The sequence below is a fragment of the Procambarus clarkii genome, chromosome 50 (genome assembly GCF_040958095.1).
Source record: "Procambarus clarkii isolate CNS0578487 chromosome 50, FALCON_Pclarkii_2.0, whole genome shotgun sequence".
Classification (NCBI taxonomy): domain Eukaryota; kingdom Metazoa; phylum Arthropoda; class Malacostraca; order Decapoda; family Cambaridae; genus Procambarus; species Procambarus clarkii.
The window spans coordinates 16,884,227-16,900,729 of record NC_091199.1 but is presented as its reverse complement, the minus strand read 5'-3'; the positions used below and the strand labels follow the sequence as shown (position 1 = coordinate 16,900,729).

Here is a 16,503-nt window from a genome sequence, read left to right as displayed (position 1 = left end):
AGTTGTGTTTGCGGGGGTTGAGCTCTGGCTCTTTGGTCCCGCCTCTCAACCGTCAATCAACAGGTGTACAGATTCATGAGCCTATCGGGCTCTGTCATATCTACACTTGAAACTGTGTATGGAGTCAGCCTCCACCACATCACTTCCTAATGCATTCCATTTGTCAACCACTCTGACACTAAAAAAGTTCTTTCTAATATCTCTGTGGCTCATTTGGGCACTCAGTTTCCACCTGTGTCCCCTTGTGCGTGTTCCCCTTGTGTTAAATAGAAAGTCTTTATCTACCCTATCAATCCCCTTCAGAATCTTGAATGTGGTGATCATGTCCCCCCTAACTCTTCTGTCTACCAGCGAAGTGAGGTTTAATTCCCGTAGTCTCTCCTCGTAGCTCATACCTCTCAGCTCGGGTACTAGTCTGGTGGCAAACCTTTGAACCTTTTCCAGTTTAGTCTTATCCTTGACTAGATATGGACTCCATGCTGGGGCTGCATACTCCAGGATTGGCCTGACATATGTGGTATACAAAGTTCTGAATGATTCTTTACACAAGTTTCTGAATGCCGTTCGTATGTTGGCCAGCCTGGCATATGCCGCTGATGTTATCCGCTTGATATGTGCTGCAGGAGACAGGTCTGGCGTGATATCAACCCCCAAGTCTTTTTCCTTCTCTGACTCCTGAAGAATTTCCTCTCCCAGATGATACCTTGTATCTGGCCTCCTGCTCCCTACACCTATCTTCATTACATTACATTTGGTTGGGTTTAACTCTAACAACCATTTGTTCGACCATTCCTTCAGCTTGTCTAGGTCTTCTTGAAGCCTCAAACAGTCCTCTTCTGTTTTAATCCTTCTCATAATTTTAGCATCGTCCGCAAACATTGAGAGAAATGAATCGATACCCTCCGGGAGATCATTTACATATATCAGAAACAAGATAGGACCGAGTACAGAGCCCTGTGGGACTCCACTGGTGACTTCACGCCAATCGGAGGTCTCACCCCTCACCGTAACTCTCTGCTTCCTATTGCTTAGATACTCCCTTATCCACTGGAGCACCTTACCAGCTACACCTGCCTGTCTCTCCAGCTTATGTACCAGCCTCTTACGCGGAACACCTTATGCATATGTGTGTGTGTGCGTGTGTGTGTGTGTGTGTGTGCGTGTGTGTGTGTGTGTGTGTGTGTGTGTGTACTCACCTATTTGTACTCACCTATTTGTGCTTGCATGATCGAGCATTGACTCTTGGATCCCGCCTTTCTAGCTATCGGTTGTTTACAGTAATGACTCCTGTCCCATTTCCCTATCATACCTAATTTTAAAAGTATGGATAGAGTTTGCTTCTACAACCTGTTCCCCAAGTGCATTCCATTTTTCCCCTACTCTCACGCTAAAAGAAAACTTCCTAACATCTCTGTGACTCATCTGAGTTTCCAGTTTCCACCCATGTCCCCTCGTTCTGTTATTATTCCGTGTGAACATTTCATCTATTTCCACTTTGTCAATTCCCCAGAGTATTTTATGTCCCTATCATATCTCCTCTCTCCCTTCTTTCTCTAGTGTCGTAAGGTTCAGTTCCTTCAGACGCTCTTCATACCCCATCCCTCGTAACTCTGGGACAAGCCTCGTCGCAAACCTCTGAATCTTCTCCAGTTTCCTTATGTGTTTCTTCAGGTGGGGGCTCCATGATGGGGCGGCATACTCTAAGACGGGTCTCACGTAGGCAGTGTAAAGCTCCCTAATAGCCTCCTCACTTAGGTTTCTGAATGTCCGAATGTTCAAAAAGTTTTAATTTTCGCCAGTGTAGAGTACGCTCCTGTCGTTATCCTATTTAAATGTGCCTCAGGAGTTAGACTAGGTGTCACATCCACTCCCAGGTCTCTTTCTCGAATCGTTACAGGTAGGCAGTTCCCCTTCATTGTGTACTGACCCTTTGGTCTCCTATCACCTGATCCCATTTCCATAACTTTACATTTACTGGTGTTGAACTCCAGTAGCCATTTCCCTGACCAACTCTGCAACCTGTTTAAGTCCTCTTGGAGGATCCTACAATCCTCGTCTGTCACAACTCTTCTCATTAATTTTGCGTCATCCGCAAACATTGACATGTATGATTCCACTCCTGTAAACATATCATTTACGTAAATTAGAAAGAGGATTGGTCCCAGCACCGATCCTTGAGGTACTCCACTTGTTACTGTTCGCCAGTCCGACTTCTCGCCCCATACCATCACCCTCTGGCTCCTTCCTGTTAGGTAGTTCTTCACCCATGCTAGGGCCTTTCCGCTTACTCCTGCCTGCCTCTCAAGTTTTTATAGAAGTCTCATGTGCGGTACTGTATCAAAGGCCTTTTGGCAGTCAAGAAATATGCAGTCTACCCAGCCTTCTCTGTCCTGCCTTATCCTTGTTACTTTATCATAGAATTCTAAAAGGATTGTTGGGCATGATTTCCCTGTCCAGAACCCGTGTTGGTGCTCTGTATGTGTGTGTGTGTGTGTGTGTGTGTGTGTGTGTGTGTGTGTGTGTGTGTGTGTGTGTGTGTGTGTGTGTGTGTGTGTGTGTGTGTGTGTGTGTACTCACCTATACTCACCTATATGTGCTTGCAGGATCGAGCATTGACTCTTGGATCCCGCCTTTCTAGCTATCGGTTGTTTACAGCAATGACTCCTGTCCCATTTCCCTATCATACCTAGTTTTAAAAGTATGAATAGTATTTGCTTCCACAACCTGTTCCCCAAGTGCATTCCATTTTTCTACTACTCTCACGCTAAAAGAAAACTTCCTAACATCTCTGTGACTCATCTGAGTTTCCAGTTTCCACCCATGTCCCCTCGTTCTGTTATTATTACGTGTGAACATTTGATCTATTTCCACTTTGTCAATTCCCCTGAGTATTTTATATGTCCCTATCATATCTCCTCTCTCCCTTCTTTTCTCTAGTGTCGTTAGGTTCAGTTCCTTCAGCCGCTCTTCATATCCCATCCCTCGTAGCTCTGGGACAAGCCTCGTCGCAAACCTCTGAACCTTCTCCAGTTTCTTTATGTGTTTCTTCAGGTGGGGGCTCCATGATGGCGCGGCATACTCTAAGACGGGTCTCACGTAGGCAGTGTAAAGCGCCCTAAAAGCTTCCTCATTTAGGTTTCTGAATGAAGTTCTAATTTTCGCCAGTGTAGAGTACGCTGCTGTCGTTATCCTATTTATATGTGCCTCAGGAGTTAGATTAGGTGTCACATCCACTCCCAGGTCTCTTTCTCGAATCGTTACAGGTAGGCTGTTCCCCTTCATTGTGTACTGTCCCTTTGGTCTCCTGTCACCTGATCCCATTTCCATAACTTTACATTTACTGGTGTTAAACTCCAGTAGCCATTTCTCTGACCATCTCTGCAGCCTGTGTAAGTCCTCTTGGAGGATCCTACAATCCTCGTCTGTCACAACTCTTCTCATTAATTTTGCGTCATCTGCAAACATTGACATGTATGATTCCACTCCTGTAAACATATCATTTACGTAAATTAGAAAGAGGATTGGTCCCAGCACCGATCCTTGAGGTACTCCACTTGTTACTGTTCGCCAGTCCGACTTTTCGCCCCTTACCATTACCCTCTGGCTCCTTCCTGTTAGGTAGTTCTTCACCCATACTAGGGCCTTTCCGCTTACTCCTGCCTGCCTCTCAAGTTTGTATAGCAGTCTCATGTGCGGTACCGTATCAAAGGCCTTTTGGCAGTCAAGAAATATGCAGTCTGCCCAGCCTTCTCTGTCCTGCCTTATCCTTGTTACTTTATCATAGAATTCTAAAAGGTTTGTTAGGCATGATTTCCCTGTCCAGAACCCATGTTGGTGCTTGTTTACAAACCCAATGCTCTCCAGGTGCTCAACAAGTCTTAGCCTAATTATTCTTTCAAGTATTTTGCAGGGGATGCTTGTCAGTGATACGGGTCTGTAGTTAAGTGCCTCCTCCCTATCCCCCTTTTTGAAAATCGGTACGACATTTGCCTCCTTCCAGCAACTGGGCAATTCTCCCGACATAAGTGACTCATTGAAGATCATTGCCAGAGGCACGCTGAGAGCCTGCGCTGCCTCTTTAAGTATCCACGGTGATACTTTGTCTGGTCCAACAGCTTTATTTGCATCCAGTGTTGTCAACTGTTTCATTACATCCTCTGCTGTCACCTCTATATCTGATAGTCTTTCATCTTGGGTAATCTCTTCTAACAATGGGAGCTGCTCAGGCTCGGTAGTGAACACTCCATGGAATTTTGCATTCAGTACCTCGCAGATTTCCTTGTCGCTTTCTGTATATGCCCCTTCTGTTTTCCTCAGTCTTGTCACTTGGTCATTTACCGACATCTTCCTTCTTATATGGCTATGTAGTAATTTTGGTTGCTTTTTCGCTTTGACTGCAATATCGTTCTCATAATTTCTTTCCGACACTCGTCTTATGTTAATGTAATCATTCCTAGCTCTGTTACATCTAATCCTGTTGTCCTCTGTCCTTTGTCTTCTGTACTTCCTCCACTCCCTCCTGCTTCTCACCTTTGCTTCCTGACACTGTCTATTAAACCATGGGTTATTATATTCCCTCCTGCTTTTTTTCTTTATTGTTGGAATAAATCTATCTTCAGCCTCCTTGCATTTCAATATGACTTGGGTCATCATACCTTGCACTGTTTTTCCTCTAAGTTCTTCCTCCCACTGCACTTCTCCCAGGTAGTCCCTTATCCTTCTGTAGTCCCCTTTTCTGTAATCAAGTCTCCTTTCCCGGACCTCTTGTCCTTTGGTCACAATTTTAAGCTCCATCATGTAGTCAAAGACTAGGACACAATGGTCACTAGCTCCTAGTGGTATTTCATGTTCCAACTGCTCGATGTCTTCTACATTCTGAGTGATAATGAGATCTAATAGGCTGGGCGTATCCCCTCCTCTTTCCCTAGTATCTCCTTTCACATGCTGTGTTAGGAAATTCCTGTCAATAACGTCTACCAGCCCCGCTCCCCAGGTCTCCTCCCCGCCATGGGGATTCCTCGCTTCCCAATCTATCTCTCCGTGATTTAGGTCCCCCATGACCAGCAGCTTCGCTCTCATTCTATGCGCTAAAGTTGCTGCCCTCTGCAGTTCATCCATACATGTCTTGTTGCTGTCCTCGTACTCCTGCCTGGGCCTTCTACTGTTTGGTGGGGGATTGTAGAGTATCAAGATTACAATCTTCTTCCCATCCACTGTCAGGGTTCCATGTATGAAGCTTGTGCTTTCATTGGTACCCGGATTTTCCAGCTCATCAAACTTCCATTTCCGCTTTATTAGTAGTGCCACTCCACCTCCCTGTCTCTGTGTCCTTTCTTTTCTTATCACCTGGTACCCCTCTGGAAAGATTGCATCCGAGATCATGCCATTTATTTTAGTTTCCACTATTGCCACTATGTCTGGGTCTGCCTCACTAACTCTTTCTTTTATCTCTTCTGCTTTATTGGCTACCCCATCAGCATTGGTGTACCAAACCTTGAGACTCTTCTTGGAAACTCGGGTGTCAGAGTTCCCCCTTTCACCAGGGGTCTGGGGGGAACTGGGGGGTGTCTGGGGGGCAAGTGGGGGCTGTGGGGGCGAGTGGGGGGGTGCTAGGGGGGTGCCTGGGAGTGCCTGGTAGGCGAATGGGGTCTGGGCATCTAGGGGGGTAGGAAGGGCATAATGGGTCTGAAAGTTAGGGGTCTGAATAGCATAGGGGGGTTGAGAAATAGAGTGAGACTGAGAGTCAGATAGAGGTTGAGAGGTTGGGGGGAAGAGGGATACTGAGGTGAGATGAGAATGGAGCATGGGTGCTGGGAGTGGAAGAGAGGGTATATTAGTTAGGGGGGAATCGGGGGTAGGTGGGGGTTTTGGGGTAGAAGAGGGGAAGAGGGAGATGGGGGAAGGTGTTAGGGGGTCACAAGGTGAGGGGGTTAAATGTGGGCTGGAGGTGCATAGGAGGGGTGAGGGTTGGGTGGGGTTTGGGGGTGAGTGGAAGAGGGGTGCAGTGGAAGCTGGGATGGAGTAGATGGAATTGAAGTCAATGGGGTAGAAGGGGCAGGGGAGTGGGAAGGGGTATTTGGGGAGGGGGGATGGGAAGGTGGGTTTGGGGAGGGCATGGCTTGACCCACTGGGGTCGCTGACAAGTGTGATGTAGCAGGGGCAGGGGAATCGTTGTGGAGGTGCAAATGTGGAAGGGACAGGGGGGTTTTGGGAGGCTGAGGCAGGGGGGATGTATAGGAGGGCTGAGTTGGGGAGGATGCGACCTGGGAGGTGACCTGGGAGGTGACCTGGGAGGTGACCTGGGAGGTGACCTGGGAGGTGACCTGGGATGTGACCTGGGAGGTGAGACTACCTGGGAGGCTAGTACGTTGTCGTTGTTGCCATCTATTTTTGTGGGCTGTTTGCTCATCTTTCGTCATAAACCTCTCTATAAACACATTGTAATGGGTTTCACTTCCTCTGAGTAAATGCTTGCTCCTCATTATGTACTCCACTGCCTCCTCATTGGAGAATTGCACCAGAACAGGTCTCTTCTTGGTACAATTGTAAGGTCCAACCCGTCGATTGATATCCACCTCGCGTTCTGCCATCTCTGCTCCAATACACCTCAATATCTCGTGCAATTCGTATTTTTCTGTTTCTATTCTCTCTTGTCTTGTTGGTGCCCTAGATTCGAATAATCCATGTATTATAATAGACCGTCTCCTCAGGAATTCATTGTCATGCTGGTAGCCTGTCCCCTGGGGATTCCCCATCCCAACCGCAGTCACTAACCCATCTCCCACTAATCCTCTATCCTTAGCCATGCTGCTAAACCTTCCTAATTCGTTTGTGATACGAGCACATTCCCTCTCCCAGTCCTCTCTTCCCTTCCTAATCTCTTCCTGAACATAGAGCATAAGTTCTTGTTTCTGCCTCTCTACCGCATCCTGTATTTGCTGAAATACCTCACTTTTAATCCCCTGGATTAGATCCTCCAACCAATCACTCCTCTCTACAAATTTCCCTATTAATTTGTCTATAAATCTGTCCTCCTCCTCATCCCTGCTGGTGATTGACCTTGAACCCCTTCTAGTCATTGCAGTAACAATCTAGCCAAAAAGGCGCTCCTCAATACCTTGCACAATCTGCTAACACAATAGGTGAGTGAATCTCCAATCGTCGTCCCACGTGGTGGTATAAGGGTTGCTGCCGAGGTGAGGTCACGCGGTCAGAGGTCGGTGAGGTCTGGTTTCACACTGCACAGTATTTCCTCAACTATTTTGAATTACGCTAATTAAACTGTTTTTCTTCACTACCTTATGGCTCTGGTCAAAACCCAAGGTTTTTTCATTCACTTGTACATTCACTTATAGTCTTTTTCACTTCGAAGTTGCCTGATTACCCCTCCCACTCCACGAGTGATCCAGGAGCTCCCAACCCACGTCCACCCAACACGATGGTCACAAGACAAGTGACCGTGTATGTGTGTCTGTGTGTGTGTGTGTGTGTGTGTGTGTGTGTGTGTGTGTGTGTGTGTGTGTGTGTGTGAGTGTGTGTGTGTGTGTGTGTGTGTGTGTGTGTGTGTGTGTGTGTGTGTGTGTGTGTGTGAATGAGACAAGTTATGTGTACATGATCTTTGAGAAAGTTAAATACTTGTTTGGTAAAACTTATAACTATTGATGAGTGTTACCATCGTCGGATGTTTTGCAACCAAATTGAGAGAGTAATTACAAAGCCTGTTGTTGTGGTTTGAGATGCATTGACGAGTTAAAGTCACTAACTGGAATGAGAGAAGAACGATAACTTTATGGAAGACGAGAGTGACCGTTTGCTGTACATTTAACCAAGGCTGTCGGAGAGTCATTGTTTACATGGTGTTTCTTTCTTTAGTAAATGTTTAAAAAGGCTGTGTTTCTGTACACCTTCTGTCTGATGGATGCCATGTGTGACCTGTATGTGAAGCTGGTGATGTGTGACCTGTATGTGAAGCTGGTGATGTGTGACCTGTATGTGAAGCTGGTGATGTGTGACCTGTATGTGAAGCTGGTGATGTGTGACCTGTATGTGAAGCTGGTGATGTGTGACCTGTATGTGAAGCTGGTGATGTTTGACCTGTATGTGAAGCTGGTGATGTGTGACCTGTATGTGAAGCTGGTGATGTGTGACCTGTATGTGAAGCTGGTGATGTGTGACCTGTATGTGAAGCTGGTGATGTTTGACCTGTATGTGAAGCTGGTGATGTGTGACCTGTATGTGAAGCTGGTGATGTGTGACCTGTATGTGAAGCTGGTGATGTTTGACCTGTATGTGAAGCTGGTGATGTGTGACCTGTATGTGAAGCTGGTGATGTGTGACCTGTATGTGAAGCTGGTGATGTTTGACCTGTATGTGAAGCTGGTGATGTGTGACCTGTATGTGAAGCTGGTGATGTGTGACCTGTATGTGAAGCTGGTGATGTTTGACCTGTATGTGAAGCTGGTGATGTGTGATCTGTATGTGAAGCTGGTGATGTGTGACCTGTATGTGAAGCTGGTGATGTGTGACCTGTATGTGAAGCTGGTGATATTTGACCTGTATGTGAAGCTGGTGATGTGTGACCTGTATGTGAAGCTGGTGATGTGTGACCTGTATGTGAAGCTGGTGATGTTTGACCTGTATGTGAAGCTGGTGATGTGTGACCTGTATGTGAAGCTGGTGATGTGTGACCTGTATGTGAAGCTGGTGATGTGTGACCTCCATGTGAAGCTGGTGATGTGTGACCTGTATGTGTAGCTGGAGATGTGTGACCTGTATATGAAGCTGGTGATGTTTGACCTGTATGTGAAGCTGGTGATGTGTGACCTGTATGTGAAGCTGGTGATGTGTGACCTGTATGTGAAGCTGGTGATGTGTGACCTGTATGTGAAGCTGGTGATGTGTGACCTGTATGTGAAGCCTGGTGATGTGTGACCTGTATGTGAAGCTGGTGATGTTTGACCTGTATGTGAAGTTGGTGATGTGTGACCTGTATGTGAAGCTGGAGATGTGTGACCTGTATGTGAAGCTGGTGATGTGTGACCTGTATATGAAGCTGGTGATGTGTGACCTGTATGTGAAGCTGGTGATGTGTGACGGGTATGTGAAGCTGGTGATGTGTGACCTGTATGTGAAGCTGGTGATGTCTGACCTGTATGTGAAGCTGGTGATGTTTGACCTGTATGTGAAGCTGGTGATGTGTGACCTGTATGTGAAGCTGGTGATGTGTGACCTGTACGTGAAGCTGGTGATGTCTGACCTGTATGTGAAGCTGGTGATGTGTGACCTGTATGTGAAGCTGGTGATGTGTGACCTGTATGTGAAGCTGGTGATGTCTGACCAGTATGTGAAGCTGGTGATGTCTGACCTGTATGTGAAGCTGGTGATGTTTGACCTGTATGTGAAGCTGGTGATGTGTGACCTGTATGTGAAGCTGGTGATGTCTGACCTGTATGTGAAGCTGGTGATGTGTGACCTGTATGTGAAGCTGGTGATGTCTGACCTGTATGTGAAGCTGGTGATGTGTGACCTGTATGTGAAGCTGGTGATGTGTGACCCGTATGTGAAGCTGGTGATGTTTGACCTGTATGTGAAGCTGGTGATGTGTGACCTGTATGTGAAGCTGGTGATGTGTGACCTGTATGTGAAGCTGGTGATGTGTGACCTCCATGTGAAGCTGGTGATGTGTGACCTGTATGTGTAGCTGGAGATGTGTGACCTGTATATGAATCTGGTGATGTTTGACCTGAATGTGAAGCTGGTGATGTGTGACCTGTATGTGAAGCTGGTGATGTGTGACCTGTATGTGAAGCTGGTGATGTGTGACCTGTATGTGAAGCTGGTGATGTGTGACCTGTATGTGAAGCCTGGTGATGTGTGACCTGTATGTGAAGCTGGTGATGTTTGACCTGTATGTGAAGCTGGTGATGTGTGACCAGTATGTGAAGCTGGAGATGTGTGACCTGTATGTGAAGCTGGTGATGTGTGACCTGTATATGAAGCTGGTGATGTGTGACCTGTATGTGAAGCTGGTGATGTGTGACCTGTATGTGAAGCTGGTGATGTGTGACCTGTATGTGAAGCTGGTGATGTCTGACCTGTATGTGAAGCTGGTGATGTTTGACCTGTATGTGAAGCTGGTGATGTGTGACCTGTATGTGAAGCTGGTGATGTGTGACCTGTACGTGAAGCTGGTGATGTCTGACCTGTATGTGAAGCTGGTGATGTGTGACCTGTATGTGAAGCTGGTGATGTGTGACCTGTATGTGAAGCTGGTGATGTCTGACCAGTATGTGAAGCTGGTGATGTCTGACCTGTATGTGAAGCTGGTGATGTTTGACCTGTATGTGAAGCTGGTGATGTGTGACCTGTATGTGAAGCTGGTGATGTCTGACCTGTATGTGAAGCTGGTGATGTGTGACCTGTATGTGAAGCTGGTGATGTCTGACCTGTATGTGAAGCTGGTGATGTGTGACCTGTATGTGAAGCTGGTGATGTGTGACCTGTATGTGAAGCTGGTGATGTTTGACCTGTATGTGAAGCTGGTGATGTGTGACCTGTATGTGAAGCTGTGCAACACACAGCTCTTGTACTGTGCATATATACAAGTATATGAATACAATACAAGTGACCAGGCTTCACATACAAGCTTCACTATATATGAAACCTGGTGATGTCTGACATACAGGTCACACATCACCAGCGTCACATACAGGTCACACATCTCCAGCTTCACATACAGGTCACACATCACCAGCTTCACATACAGGTCAGACATCTCCGGCTTCACATACAGGTCAGACATCTCCAGCGTCACATACAGGTCACACATCTCCAGCTTCACATACAGGTCACACATCTCCAGCTTCACATACAGGTCACACATCTCCAGCTTCACATACAGGTCACACATCTCCAGCTTCACATACAGGTCACACATCATCAGCTTCACATGCAGGTCACACATCACCAGCGTCACATACAGGTCACACATCACCAGCGTTACATACAGATCACACATCACCAGCTTCACATACAGGTCACACATCACCAGCGTCACATACAGGTCACACATCTCCAGCTTCACATACAGGTCACACATCTCCAGCTTCACATACAGGTCACACATCATCAGCTTCACATACAGGTCACACATCACCAGCGTCACATACAGGTCACACATCACCAGCGTCACATACAGGTCACACATCACCAGCTTCACATACAGGTCAGACAACTCCAGCTTCACATACAGGTCACACATCACCAGCTTCAAATACAGGTCACAAATCACCAGCTTCACATACAGGTCACACATCACCAGCTTCACATACAGGTCACACATCAACAGCTTCACATACAGGTCACACATCATCAGCTTCACATACAGGTCACACATCACCAGCTTCATATACAGGTCACACATCACCAGCTTCACATACAGGTCAGACATCAACAGCTTCACATACAGGTCACACATCACCAGCGTCACATACAGGTCACACATCACCAGCTTCACATACAGGTCACACATCACCAGCTTCACATACAGGTCACACATCACCAGCTTCACATACAGGTCACACATCACCAGCGTCACATACAGGTCACACATCACCAGCTTCACATACAGGTCACACATCACCAGCTTCACATACAGGTCACACATCATCAGCCTCACATACAGGTCACACATCACCAGCTTGACATACAGGTCACACATCACCAGCTTGACATACAGGTCACACATCACCAGCTTCACATACAGGTCACACATCACCAGCTTCACATACAGGTCACACATCATCAGCTTCACATACAGGTCAGACATCACCAGCTTCACATACAGGTCAGACATCAACAGCTTCACATACAGGTCAGACATCACCAGCGTCACATACAGGTCAGACATCAACAGCTTCACATACAGGTCACACATCACCAGCTTGACATACAGGTCACACATCACCAGCTTCACATACAGGTCACACATCACCAGCTTCACATACAGGTCACACATCATCAGCTTCACATACAGGTCAGACATCACCAGCTTCACATACAGGTCAGACATCAACAGCTTCACATACAGGTCAGACATCACCAGCGTCACATACAGGTCAGACATCAACAGCTTCACATACAGGTCAGACATCAACAGCTTCACATACAGGTCACACATCACCAGCGTCACATACAGGTCACACATCAACAGCTTCACATACAGGTCACACATCACGAGCTTCACATACAGGTCACACATCACCAGCTTCACATACAGGTCACACATCACGAGCTTCACATACAGGTCACACATCACCAGCTTCACATACAGGTCACACATCACCAGCTTCACATACAGGTCACACATCACCAGCTTCACATACAGGTCACACATCACCAGCTTCACATACAGGTCACACATCACCAGCTTCACATACAGGTCACACATCACCAGCTTCACATACAGGTCACACATCACCAGCGTCACATACAGGTCACACATCACCAGCTTCACATACAGGTCACACATCACCAGCTTCACATACAGGTCACACATCACCAGCTTCACATACAGGTCACACATCACCAGCTTCACATACAGGTCACACATCACCAGCTTCACATACAGGTCACACATCACCAGCTTCACATACAGGTCACACATCACCAGCTTCACATACAGGTCACACATCACCAGCTTCACATACAGGTCAGACATCACCAGCTTCACATACAGGTCACACATCACCAGCTTCACATACAGGTCACACATCACCAGCTTCACATACAGGTCACACATCACCAGCTTCACATACAGGTCACACATCACCAGCTTCACATACAGGTCACACATCACCAGCTTCACATACGGGTCACACATCACCAGCTTCACATACAGGTCACACATCACCAGCTTCACATACAGGTCACACATCACCAGCTTCACATACAGGTCACACATCACCAGCGTCACATACAGGTCAGACATCACCAGCTTCACATACAGGTCACACATCACCAGCTTCACATACAGGTCAGACATCACCAGCTTCACATACAGGTCACACATCACCAGCTTCACATACAGGTCACACATCACCAGCTTCACATACAGGTCACACATCACCAGCTTCACATACAGGTCACACATCACCAGCTTCACATACAGGTCACACATCACCAGCGTCACATACAGGTCAGACATCACCAGCTTCACATACAGGTCAGACATCAACAGCTTCACATACAGGTCACACATCATCAGCTTCACATACAGGTCAGACATCAACAGCTTCACATACAGGTCAGACATCAACAGCTTCACATACAGGTCAGACATCAACAGCTTCACATACAGGTCACACATCACCAGCGTCACATACAGGTCACACATCATCAGCTTCACATACAGGTCAGACATCAACAGCTTCACATACAGGTCAGACATCAACAGCTTCACATACAGGTCACACATCACCACACGACTACAGACCAGTTATTGTATGACACAACTTAATGGGCTTGGGAGCTACAGCTCAACCCACCAAGAATTATTTTAACTAAGATAATATTATTATTATGTTATGTTTTACAGGAGGTTGTTGAGTCAGACAAAGAAAACGGGATGCAGCGACCAGCTGTGTTCCTCCTGGTGTTGGTGACGCTTGGTGAGTGTTGGTGCGGTGTTGGTGACGCTTGGTGAGTGTTGGTGCGGTGTTGGTGACGCTTGGTGAGTGTTGGTGCGGTGTTGGTGACGCTTGGTGAGTGTTGGTGCGGTGTTGGTGACGCTTGGTGAGTGTTGGTGCGGTGTTGGTGACGCTTGGTGAGTGTTGGTGCGGTGTTGGTGACGCTTGGTGAGTGTTGGTGTGGTATTGGTGACGCTTGGTTAGTGTTGGTGCGGTGTTGGTGACGCTTGGTTAGTGTTGGTGCGGTGTTGGTGACGCTTGGTGAGTGTTGGTGCGGTGTTGGTGACGCTTGGTGAGTGTTGGTGCGGTGTTGGTGACGCTTGGTGAGTGTTGGTGCGGTGTTGGTGACGCTTGGTTAGTGTTGGTGCGGTGTTGGTGACGCTTGGTGAGTGTAGGTCAGTGTTGGTGACGCTTGGTGAGTGTTGGTGCGGTGTTGGTGACGCTTGGTGAGTGTTGGTGCGGTGTTGGTGACGCTAGGTGAGTGTTGGTGCGGTGTTGGTGACGCTAGGTGAGTGTTGGTGCGGTGTTGGTGACGCTTTGTGAGTGTTGGTGTGGTGTTGGTGACGCTTGGTGAGTGTTGGTCAGTGTTGGTGACGCTTGGTGAGTGTTGGTGCGGTGTTGGTGACGCTTGGTGAGTGTTGGTGCGGTGTTGGTGACGCTAGGTGAGTGTTGGTGCGGTGTTGGTGACGCTAGGTGAGTGTTGGTGCGGTGTTGGTGACGCTTGGTGAGTGTTGGTGTGGTGTTGGTGACGCTTGGTGAGTGTTGGTCAGTGTTGGTGACGCTTGGTGAGTGTTGGTGCGGTGTTGGTGACGCTTGGTGAGTGTTGGTGCGGTGTTGGTGACGCTTGGTGAGTGTTGGTGCGGTGTTGGTGACGCTTGGTGAGTGTTGGTGACGCTTGGTGAGTGTTGGTGCGGTGTTGGTGACGCTAGGTGAGTGTTGGTGACGCTTTGTGAGTGTTGGTGACGCTTGATTAATATTGGTGACAATTGGTGAGTGTTGGTGGGGTGTTGGTGACCCTTGGTGAGTGTTGGTGCGGTGTTGGTGACGCTTTGTGAGTGTTGGTGCGGTGTTGGTGACGCTTGGTGAGTGTTGGTGCGGTGTTGGTGACGCTTTGTGAGTGTTGGTGCGGTGTTGGTGACGCTTGGTGAGTGTTGGTGTTGTGTTGGTGACGCTTGGTGAGTGTTGGTGACGCTTGGTGAGTGTTGGTGACGCTTGATGAATGTTGGTGACACTTGGTGAGTGTTGGTGCGGTGTTGGTGACTCTTGGTGAGCGTTGGTGAGGTGTTGGTGACGCTTTGTGAGTGTTGGTGTGGTTTTGGTGACGCTTGGTGAGTGTTGGTGTGGTGTTGGTGACGCTTGGTGAGTGTTGGTGCGGTGTTTGTGACGCTTGGTGAGTGTTAGTGACGCTTATTGAGTGTTGGTGTGGTGTTGGCGACGCTTGGCGAGTGTTGGTGCGGTGTTTGTGACGCTTGGTGAGTGTTAGTGACGCTTGGTGAGTGTTGGTGTGGTGTTGGTGACGCTTTGTGAGTGTTGGTGCGGTGTTGGTGACGCTTGGTGAGGGTTGGTGACGCTTGGTGAGAGTTGGTGACGCTTGGTGAGTGTTGGTGCGGTGTTGGTGACGCTTGGTGAGTGTTGGTGCGGTGTTGGTGACGCTTGGTGAGTGTTGGTGTGGTGTTGGTGACGATTGGTGAGTGTTGGTGCGGTGTTGGTGACGCTTGGTGAGTGTTGGTGTGGTGTTGGTGACGCCTGGTGAGTGTTGGTGACGCTTGGTGAGTGTTGGTGCGGTGTAGGTGACGCTTGGTGAGTGTTGGTGACGCTTGGTGAGTGTTGGTGCGGTGTTGGTGACGCTTGGTGAGTGTTGGTGCGGTATTGGTGACGCTTGGTGAGTGTTGGTGCGGTGTTGGTGACGCTTGGTGAGTGTTGGTGACGTTTGGTGAGTGTTGGTGCGGTGTTGGTAACGCTTGGTGAGTGTTGGTGCGGTGTTTGTGACGCTTGGTGAGTGTTAGTGACGCTTGGTGAGTGTTGGTGTGGTGTTGGTGACGCTTTGTGAGTGTTGGTGCGGTCTTGGTGACGCTTTGTGAGTGTTGGTGACGTTTGGTGAGTGTTTGTGATGCTTGGTGAGTGTTGGTGCGGTGTTGGTGAAGCTTGGTGAGTGCTGGTGTGGTGTTGGTGAAGCTTGGTGAGTGTTGGTGCGGTGTTGGTGACGCTTGGTGAGTGTTGGTGCGGTGTTGGTGAACCTTGGTGAGTGTTGGTGCGGTGTTGGTGACGCTTGGTGAGTGTTGGTGCGGTGTTGCTGACGCTTGGTGAGTGTTGGTGCGGTGATGGCAAAGCTTGGTGAGTGTTGGTGCGGTGTTGGTGACGCTTGGTGAGTGTTGGTGCGGTGTTGGTGACGCTTGGTGAGTGTTGGTGCGGTGTTGGTGACGCTTGGTGAGTGTTGGTGCGGTGTTGGAGACGCTTGGTGAGTGTTGGTGACGCTTGATCAATGTTGGTGACACTTGGTGAGTGTTGGTGTGGTGTTGGTGACGCTTGGTGAGTGTTTGTGACGCTTGGTGAGTGTTAGTGACGCTTGGTGAGTGTTGGTGTGGTGTTGGTGACGCTTGGTGAGTGTTAGTGACGCTTGGTGAGTGTTGGTGTGGTGTTGGTGACGCTTGGTGAGTGTTAGTGACGCTTGGTGAGTGTTGGTGTGGTGTTGGTGACGCTTGGTGAGTGTTGGTGAGGTGTTTGTGACGCTTAGTGAGTGTTAGTGAGTGTTGGTGTGGTGTTGGTGACGCTTGGTGAGTGTTGGTGCGGTGTTTGTGACGATTGGTGAGTGTTAGTG

General features: G+C 48.2%; 1 long non-coding RNA gene across 1 annotated transcript in view; it reads left to right on the top strand.

The window, feature by feature from the left end:
* LOC123772783 (uncharacterized) overlaps positions 1–16,503 on the top strand; it is a 117,611-nt gene that overhangs the window by 41,896 nt on the left and 59,212 nt on the right. Inside the window, exon 2 of the long non-coding RNA XR_006774709.2 lies at positions 13,595–13,667. This is a non-coding gene — a long non-coding RNA (uncharacterized lncRNA). The remainder of the gene's footprint in view (positions 1–13,594; positions 13,668–16,503) is intronic.